Source organism: Chlorocebus sabaeus, chromosome X, assembly GCF_047675955.1.
Source record: "Chlorocebus sabaeus isolate Y175 chromosome X, mChlSab1.0.hap1, whole genome shotgun sequence".
NCBI lineage: Eukaryota > Metazoa > Chordata > Mammalia > Primates > Cercopithecidae > Chlorocebus > Chlorocebus sabaeus.
In genome coordinates, this window is record NC_132933.1 from 32,951,273 (window position 1) to 32,961,065 (window position 9,793).

General features: G+C 42.4%; 1 pseudogene; it reads right to left on the reverse strand.

Annotated features, from left to right (window-relative positions):
• Nucleotides 1-4,994: 4,994 nt before the first annotated feature.
• On the reverse strand, nucleotides 4,995-6,030 carry LOC119623708 (glutaredoxin-related protein 5, mitochondrial pseudogene; annotated as a pseudogene).
• Between the last annotated feature and the right edge of the window lie 3,763 nt (nucleotides 6,031-9,793).

Consider the following 9,793-nt stretch of genomic DNA (forward strand, 5'->3'; position numbering starts at 1 on the left):
TTTGATGAACCTGGCAACTCTAAATAGAATGAACACATAAACCCCATGCAGGAGAGAGATGAAGTGGTGGCTGCCCATTAACAACAACAACAACAACAGTAAAATTATACAGGCCAAGAGGGAGAGTTATATTTTCCCCAAGTTTCCTACAGCTGTTTATTGGTCATGGGACACATAAAACATCTTATGAATGTTTCACTGTGGAAGAAAAATTACTTCAAGCTGAGCTAGGAGTTAGGTATTGCCATGGATATGGATATATTTTCACAGTTCAGCTCAATTACCACATTGCTTATCATGTTGCTTTACAACATTGTAAGCTATTAAAGCTACTTTTTCATTTTACAGTATAGGAAACTAAGGCTGGCCAGGCAGGTGATTCAACTTGCTCAAAGTCACATGGCTAGTTAGTATCAGAACTGAACTAGAACCACCCAATGAGCACAATGCTCTTTCTACTGCAAGGATTTGTTAAAATAGTGTCTGAACAGGGGAAAGATTTTAAGTTAATTGGCCACAAGTGGTCCCCATACCCTGCTGTGGGGAGCTTAGCAGAGGTTCCCTGAATAAAAACATAGCTTGGGACTGGAGAAGAAATTTTCCAGGCTCTCGGTCACTCAAACAAATAGACATCATTTTGAGCACGGATTACCCATTTGTTTATTCAACAAACACTTGTTGAGCCCTGTGCTGGGTGGGGATAGAAATCTTTTTAAAACCCACAGTCCCTGCCTTGACAGAGCTTAGAATCCACTAAGGAGAGACTGATGTATAAATACATAAGTTCAATAAACTTCCATAGCTATAGAGGGGGCACAAGAGATGGTTTCAGAAAGGAAGTAATCAACCAAAAAGGAAAGCAGGCCAGGTTAATCACTAAGAGTGATGTGAGGCAGAAACTTAAGCACAGCATGGTCAGAGTTCAGTGTAAAGAGGGAGGGAGGGATCTTTGTAAGCTACAGAGTTCAAGGAAGGCTTTTTGGAAAGTTAAGTCTAGAAGTAAGCTTTGGAGTATGTGTAGGAACCATATAACCAGAGAGGATACTTCAGATGAGGAACAGCATGAGCAAAGGTATAGACACAAGAAAGATATTGTCTATTTGGGGATGGCCCTTTAGATATTAAGTTTAAAACTGTTCTTAAATCACCCTTCACCTTTTGCTTCTCTTTTGCCTTTCCTGTAAGTACCTCTGGCCAGCAGGTCACATTTGAATTGTTTCTTTACTCTCCAATCTCACTCTTCATGCTCACTGTGCCTCTGGTAGTCTGCAAGTCCACCATGCACAGTTGTGCATGTTGTTCACTGCACAAAGGATACCCAGTCATGGAGGTGAATGGGGGCTGAAATCCATACTGCACTGTACTCACCAAGTAATGCGTTCTTTTCCTAGTTTGATACATGCGTGCTTGCTAGGCCATGCCCCCAACCCAAAAAGGAGCACTTTTTCCAGTTTACAGAAAGGTACCCTAGCAGTGGCTGAGGCACTAAATCATATGTAGATGAAAGGTAAATAAGTGAGGTAAATGAGATTTATCTCTGATTTGTGCTGGCTTCAAGTCTTTACAGCTGAAGCCACTAATGAAGCCACCACAGTTCCACCACAGTTTTTATACTAATCATGACTAAAGTAGGAAAAGTAGCAAGAGCCCCAGGGACCCTTCAGGGAGCTTAGAACTGTCACTTTCCTGGATCCTGTATGAGGTCACCCAGAGATGACCTATACCTGATGTGACTCCCTTGATTTGATTTCCCTCTCATCCTAAACTGGATGACTAAGTGGTACCAGTTCCCATGACTCAGTAATTCTTTCTCATAGGAAAACTACATTTCTGTATGACTCACAACCAAGCTTATTCCTTATTTCTTATGTCCCTGCCTGGCAGTACCACCAAAATCATCCTTAGAAATCAACTGGACACTTACTTGCCATACCCACCTACCATGGCTGGTAGTCTTGCACCAAGTCCTGACTCCCTTTTCCTTCCCACCTGTCCTGTGCCACCAAGAGCCACTCTTCCCCACAAGCTACCAGTCAGAGCTTTCAGACCTCCAAGTTTCCCTGGCTTTATCAGCTTAAAGGGCTAAGCCGCTATAATATAAAAACCTAATAGTATAGGGAGTCAAAGAACTCATCACTTGTTAAGTTTCTCTCCACTTGACAGCCCAGGGCACATAGGTAGCCTACTCAGCTCATTCAGTCACTCATGGACTTGGGTTGATTCCTTCATGTTTCTCTACCCTTCTCTAAGGCAACAGCCTTATCTGCCAGTTTCAGGCTATATAAACAAAGCTGAGTAATGTGTGTTATAGGCATATCCATATTTCTTCTGTTAGTGGAAAAAAGTAAAGAGGAGCACATGTGCAAAGTTTAAAGGGCTGGGCCTAGAAAAAGGACACATCACTCCTACTTACATTTCATTGGTCATAGAGCCACACCAGACCACAAGGGGGACTGGAAAATGTACATAAGTACCTAGCTGGACATCCTAACCCCGGCTACAGGTCTATTATTAAGGAAGATGCCAAACTATCAGTAAAAAGCATTTATTTTGTCATAACTTTTTACCCTAGGTAGAAACTTGATGATCAAGTATAATAAAGTTCAACCAATTTAAATAGAATCAAACTTAATATATTAATAAATGTGTTTAAAGCAAGGCATATACTTTTCCCTTAGGCACTGTTTCTCAAAGTGTGGTGCATGGACTCTGGGTGATCCAGGGCCACTGATCATTCCCAGAAACCTAGCCAGTGACAGAGGAAAAAGCAATAATATTATTTCTTTACATACCTTCCACATATTTGAGATGTAAGGCTAATTATGATTTTTTATAGCAATCACATTACGTTCTTTTTTGTCAAATTACATTCTTAACAATCGTTATGGGTTTGTTTTGTTTTGTTTTGTTTTGTTTTTTGAGACAGGATCTTGCTGTGTCACCCAAACTGGAGTGCAGTGGCATGATCTTGGCTCACTGCAATCCTCCCAGGCTCAAGCAATCCTCCCACCTCAGCCTCCTGATTTTCTGGGACTACAGGCATTCACCACCACACCCGGCTACCTTTGGTATTTTTTTGTGGAGACCAGGTTTAGCCATAGTGCCCAGGCTGGTCTTGAACTCTGGAGCTCCAGTTAAGAGAATAAACTTTCGGCTGGGCGCAGCGGCTCACGCCTGTAATTCCAGCGCTTTGGGAGGGCGAGGTGGGTGGATTGCTTGAGGTTAGGAGTTTGAGACCAGCCTGACCAACATGGTAAAACCCCATCTCTACTAAAAATGCAAAAATTAGCCAGGCGTGGTGGCACATGCCTGTAATCACATCTACTCGGGAGGCTAAGGCAAGAGAATCACTTGAACCCAGGAAGCAGATGTTGCAGTGAGCTGAAATCATGCCACTGCACTCCAGCCTGGGTAACAAAGCAAGACTCTGTCTCAAAAAAAAAAAAAAAGAAAGAAAAACTTTTCAGGAAGTCTAAGACCCCAAGAAATGAGGTGGTTTGCCTAACATCAAGCACTGGGTGTGCAAACCGGCAGCTGCCGTGGCAGTTTCTGGCAGTGAGTCTCTGACTCCCTCTGTTCAGGGAGGACCTGGGCTCCCTCACTTTGAGTCTTGCTCTTTCTTTTCATCTAAAAGGGCGGAGCGGATCCCCAGCTTTTTCAGTTCTTCCAGCAGGTCCCCGTTCTGGTGCATCTGGGCCCCATTCCTTTGTTCTTCCCTCTAGCTGAGGAAAAATAACCACTAACGCTGAGGAGACAGGCTGTGAGGTTTAGCTCATAACTGATTAGCTCATAACTGACACGTGGGTCAAGTGAGGCAAACTGAATGGATTCCAACACCATAGTCTGGCGTTGCTATTCACCCCCCTCTACTAAGAACAAAATTCCGTCTAGTTCATGACATCTGAAAGGAGGTATCTCATGCTGCCTGCTTGGAGGGCAATTCATTTGGAAATCTCTCTGGGAAAGCACAAAGCAGAGCTGATTTATGGCACCACCACAAGGTATCACCGCAAGCATCAGGACCAAGTGGAGCAAGTGCCACTGACCAGCCCTGAGGCCAGCATTCCAGCCTGTGAACAAATCCTGTGGGTTGGAATGCTGCTGCTAACCCAATGAGATGGACTACTGGCCCATGCAGCAGCCTCTGACAACACTTAACTGTGAGAGACCTGGGCTCTGGGGAGGCCTCTTCCTGCTGTGTCACGGTGATGTGACCATAAGGGTGGGAACTGAGCCCAGGAAAAGTTCCTTCTGGACTAGGTCGACCCTTGTGCAGAATACTGGCTCATGCTGAGTGCTTTCCCTTGAGACTTCAGGGCCTCTGTCGCCCTTTCCAGACCAGTCCTTCTGGCCACTGCCCAGCCAGGATGTATCTTATGGCACTCTTGGGACTCTAGGGTGAAGAACCCACCAGATTTAGAAATTTTGATGACTCAGGTACATGGAAATTTGAAGGTCTCTCAAGCTATCAACAAAGCAAACAAATTAAAAAAAAGAACAAAATCTCTATCAGAAGACAAAAATGTCAATGGGATTTTGGGGGCAGTAAAATTACGTTGATTTTTCCTCTTTTTATTTTGCTGTATTTTCCAAGTTTTATATTACTTTTATGTTGGAAAAATAAAGTTTACTAAGAAAAAAAGGTTTGTTGAATATTAAAGTAACAACAAAAATAATGATTTAAATGTTACAACTCAGTAAACACCATAAACATAAATAGTGAACAGGTCTCCAGTACAAACACAGAATGTGAATCTCTATGTCCTAAGAGAAATAAGCCTGTGTGTGAGTGACAGTATCATATAAGAAGTCGAAAATGCAAATATAAAGTAAGAAGATAAATGTCTGAAAATTTGATTTTATTAGACCTGCCATCCATTTGCCCCAGTCTCCAGCATGCTCTTTATAATAAAATGTATCAAATTGTAGGACGAAGTCATCAAAGCTTTTACATAACTTTTTTCCTGTGTTGGCAGTTTACTTACAAAAAAAAAAAAAAAAAACACCCCAGTTATCGCAGTTTCTTCTTTGTCCATCGTTTTCCATAACAGAGGAAGCTATACATAATTTGGGGGAAGATAATGTCTTTGCAGACTGACATATTTGCAGAGGGGTCATGAATAATGATTCCAAAGCTCCTAGTTTAACTCCTGAATCAGGCAAAAAATAAATGGCAATATAAGAACAAATTTTGTTTACAGCACTATCATAATACAGCACTGAATTATTACGGTGCAGTGGTTGCAATTAAGTTCACAATAAAATCTTCTTAGCCCAAACACCAGACAAACTAAAATCACCCGATTGCTCAAGAACTGAAATGATCAGTGCAAGGCAGTTGTCTCAGTAGTGAAAACCAAAATCGGTAAGATTTTTCTGGCGGTGAGTCTCTGACACAAACGGCTCCCTCTGTTCAGGGAGGACCGGGACGCCCTCACTTTGAATCTTGGTCTTTCTTTTCATCTAAAACGGCGGAGTGGATCCCCAGCTTTTTCTGTTTTTCCACCAGGTCCCCATTCTGGTGCATCTGCAAAAGAATGTCACAGCCCCGCACAAACTCGCCGTTGAGGTACACTTGCGGGATGGTGGGCCAGTTGGAAGAGTCTTTAATGCCTTGTTGCAGCTCGGGTTCCTCCAGCACTTCGTAGGCCGCGTAGTCGCGGACGCCGTGCAGCCACAGGATCTGCACCACAGCGTTGCTGAAGCCGCACTGGGGTTGCTCCGCCGTCCCCTTGAGGGAAGACAACTACTTTGTCCTTCTTCACCAGCGCGTCCAGCTGCTCCGCCCAGCCACCACCGCCCGCACCCGAGCCCGCCGCTCGGCCCAGGGACCCGCTCATCCCCGCAGGCTCGCGGAAGCCCACGATGGCCCAGGTCGTTGGCTGGCCACCCAGAGCTCTCCTCGGCCCGCGGCCACTTTTACATAATTATTAATCAAAGTACAGTTAACCCTGTGATAAGCCAATTGAATATTTTGAAAGCAAGCACAAAGTAATTCTTTGCTTTATGAAGTTGATGAATATTGTGACGAAGGTAGGGAAGATTACTAAAGCTATGGGGGTGTCATTCAACATTATTAGACCTCCTGGCAAAACAAGTACAAATCACTTCATTGCCAAGAAGCTTATAAAACCAGGCACAATATCAATGACAAAATGACTTAGAGAAAGCAGAGTGAGTCATCAGCAGAATTTTTATAACGTCATAGGACATCCGTAATATCTATGGCACACAATATAAAAAACAATTATTATCACATGTGGACACCAGCAGATATCCTACTTTAGAGACAGGCAAAAACACTGATACGCAGACTCTTGACGTAGGAATAGTATGTACACACACACACACACACACAAGCATACACCCACAAGCACACACGGGAGAAGTGCTCCACATTTTTGACCCTGAAATCCCATGCTATAAGAGAAAAGGGTTTTTTAAAAAATATATGCTTGTTACCTTAGATACAGATTTTCATGCAGTTGTTGTAAGAAATACTGCAAAGAGAAACTATGTACCATTTTCCGGGTTTCCCCCAACGACAGTGTCTTGCAACATTATACAGTATCACAACCAGGATACTGGCATTGATACAGTCAAGATACAGAATAGTTCCACCACACAAGTATCCCTTATGTTGCTGTTTTATAGCCACACCCACTATCCCCACCTCCACCCCCTTCTTAACCCCTAGCAACCACTCACACGTTCTCCATTTTTATAATTTTGTCATCTCAACGATGTTATTCATTTGGAATCATATACAATTTTGCCATTGCCTTTTTTCACTTAGTACAATTTTGGTAGATCCACTCAAGCTGTTGTACATACCAATAATATGTTCCTTTTCATTTGTGAGTAGTGTCCTATGCTATGGATATACCATAGTTTGCTTAACCATTCACATGTTGAAGAACATTTGGGTTGTTTCCAGTTGGGAGCTATCAGGAATACATTGCCGTGAACATTTGTGTACAGGTTCTTGTATGAATATAAGTTTTCTTATCACTGGGATAAATGCCCATGAGTGTAATTGCTGGGTTGTATGGTTGTTGCATGTTTGGTTTCATTAGAAACTGTCCAACTCTTTTCCAGAGTAGCTGTACCATTTTACATTGCCACCAGCAATATAGGAGAGCTCTAGTTTCTCCTCATAAAAGGAAAGGTTTTTAATTTAGTTACAAGTGGTTTTCTTAATGAGTCATGAAGTAGATTGGAAAAGGGGCACTGCGGCCAATTCTGAAGAGCATTAGCCATGACTGCCGCCCAGAAATATGCTGCAAATAATAGAGGTTGCACCCAAATGTGAAGCCACTCACGACTTGATTAACAACGACCAGCAATATGCCTTCTGATCACGATTCGGTGTTGAAAAAAACAAAGATTGTGAGTATAATAAAATTTTGGCCCCTAAGAAGATGTCTTCCCAGCATGCTGTACAAAGAAATAAGCAGTAAATACTAATCTCCACTTTTCCACACTAAGTGTGCCAGCTGTTGAGAGAAGCTGCTCTCCCATAATTTTTTGATACAAGGGATAGGGAAAGGGACCTTATGAAAATGATAATGCCACTAAAGAGCATTTCTCAAATTCAAATGCCTTGCTCAAGACGTATTTTATAGCCACATTTTCAGAATATTAAAGAACCTGTAATTATTAGTTCAGTGGTGAAATACTGCCATGTTTGTTGTTAAAGATAAAATAATCAGAATTTTTTAAGAAGACTGAACTATGGTGCAAACAGTCTTATCACTAAGAATGTGATTCTGTCCCAACATGTGGAGACTTTATGCCCTTCTTGAAGAAAGAAATTGACTATATATGATTGGGTATATGTAAATATCACGTTCAAGTTTTTCAGTAGAACTTATAACCACACTTTCTTGAACCAAGTGCAATCAAAGTGGTAATTTAGGAATGCACACCCATGTATTTCCCAAGTTCAACTATTCTGTCTTCCAGCCTTTGAGTGTGATTTGTTCAGGGACTTTAGGATCTGATGGAGTGCTTCAAAGTATTATCAGGGAACTGTCCTTGTGATATCTAGCTTTTTGGATGTATAATATCTATAGTTTTGATAAGGCCACTAAATACTTGAGACAGTTCCCAATGACCTAGGATTCTGAATTAGAATTTTTAACTTTTATTATGAAAAACTTCAAACATGTACAAAAGTAGAGTAGATAGGATAATGAATGTCCAGGTATTCGCTACCCAGATTCAATAGTGGAATAAATGCTTCTGGCGCCCTACATCACAGCCTCTTTCTCCACCTTGCTCAGCCAGAGCTGGAATAGACAGTTCTATGTAAGGTCAGACTCACATCATCCTAACAAACAGTATCCTGCCCCAAAATCAAGTTTCTCTCCTCTGCTTCTGCCCTCAAGGCCTTCACGAAAGCCAATCCACATGAAAACACATCCCAACCTTGGAGATAACCCTCAAATGAGGGGGACAAGAACTGGTGGATGAGAGCTGCAGCCTCTCATCCATCAAAGGGAGAGTTCTGGGAGATGTTCTGTATCTTCCCCCAAGCAGTCTAACCAGAATTCAGCCCTTGTTGCCCAATGCAGCAACCTCATAATGCACCTTTGCACTGACTTTTTTTCTTTCTCTAATTCTCCTTACTACCTCACTCCTGCTTCCTAGAATAACACTCTAAATATACTAACTGAACCCATGTCCTTGCCTCAGACTGCTGTGGAGGAATCCAACTAAGACAAATAGTTTAAAATTTTTAGAATTCTTATTTCACCTATCCTGTAATATTGTGGAGTGTTTAAAGTATTTTAAAGTGTTGTAAAGCTTGACTTTTTAAAATTTAATAGAAGTAGGAAGGAAAGAAATCAACTCAACATGGAAGCTGATCTGTGATCAAGCTGTGTGTCACCAAGGTAGACCTATATACCTTGGTGAATTATTGCCCCTAAATATCGTCTCTTTCCTTAATATAAAATCATTATTAAGTACATTATTTTAAATAATACTTTAATGTGATGGTGAAATGAAAAATATGATGGAGCTTCATTTTAGTTTACCTCAAGGGTGGTATGTGTCAGCAGGGTGCCCTTTTTTTCCCTGAGACAGAGACAGAGTCATGCTCTTTCACCCAGGCTGGAGTGCAGTGGCACAATCATGGTTCACTGCAGCCTCAAACTTCTGGGTTCAAGTGATCTTCCTGCCTCAGCTTCCCAAGTAACTGGGACTACAGGTGTGCACTACCACACTCAACTAATTTTTTTGTGTATCTTGTTGAGATGGGGTCTTCTATGTTGCCCAGGCTAGTCTCAAACTCCTGGCTTCAGGTGATCCTCCAACCTTGGCCTCCCAAAGTGTTGGGATTACAGGCATGAGCCACCATGCCCAGCCCAGGATGCCCATTATGTGGCTCTTGAAAATGAACTATGAGGCCAGGTGCAGTGGCTCATGTCTGTAATTCCAGCACTTTAGGAGGCCAAGGCGGCTGGATCACCTGAGGTTGAGAGTTTGAGACCAGCCTGGCCAACATGGTGAGACCTTGTCTCTACTAAAAACACAAAAATTAGCCAGGCATGGTGGCATATGCCTGTAATCCCAGCTACTCAGGAGGCTGAGACAGGAGAATAAATTGAACCCAGGAGGCAGAGGTTGCAGTGAACCGAGATCGCGCCACTGCACTCCAGCCTGGGCAACAGAGCAAGAGTCCATCTCAAAAAAACAAACAAACAAACAAAAATGATGAGAAATGCTGACTGTTCAAAAACTCCCCAGGGCTGTTCACAGGAGTCTGTGAACTTCAGGAAAATGTATG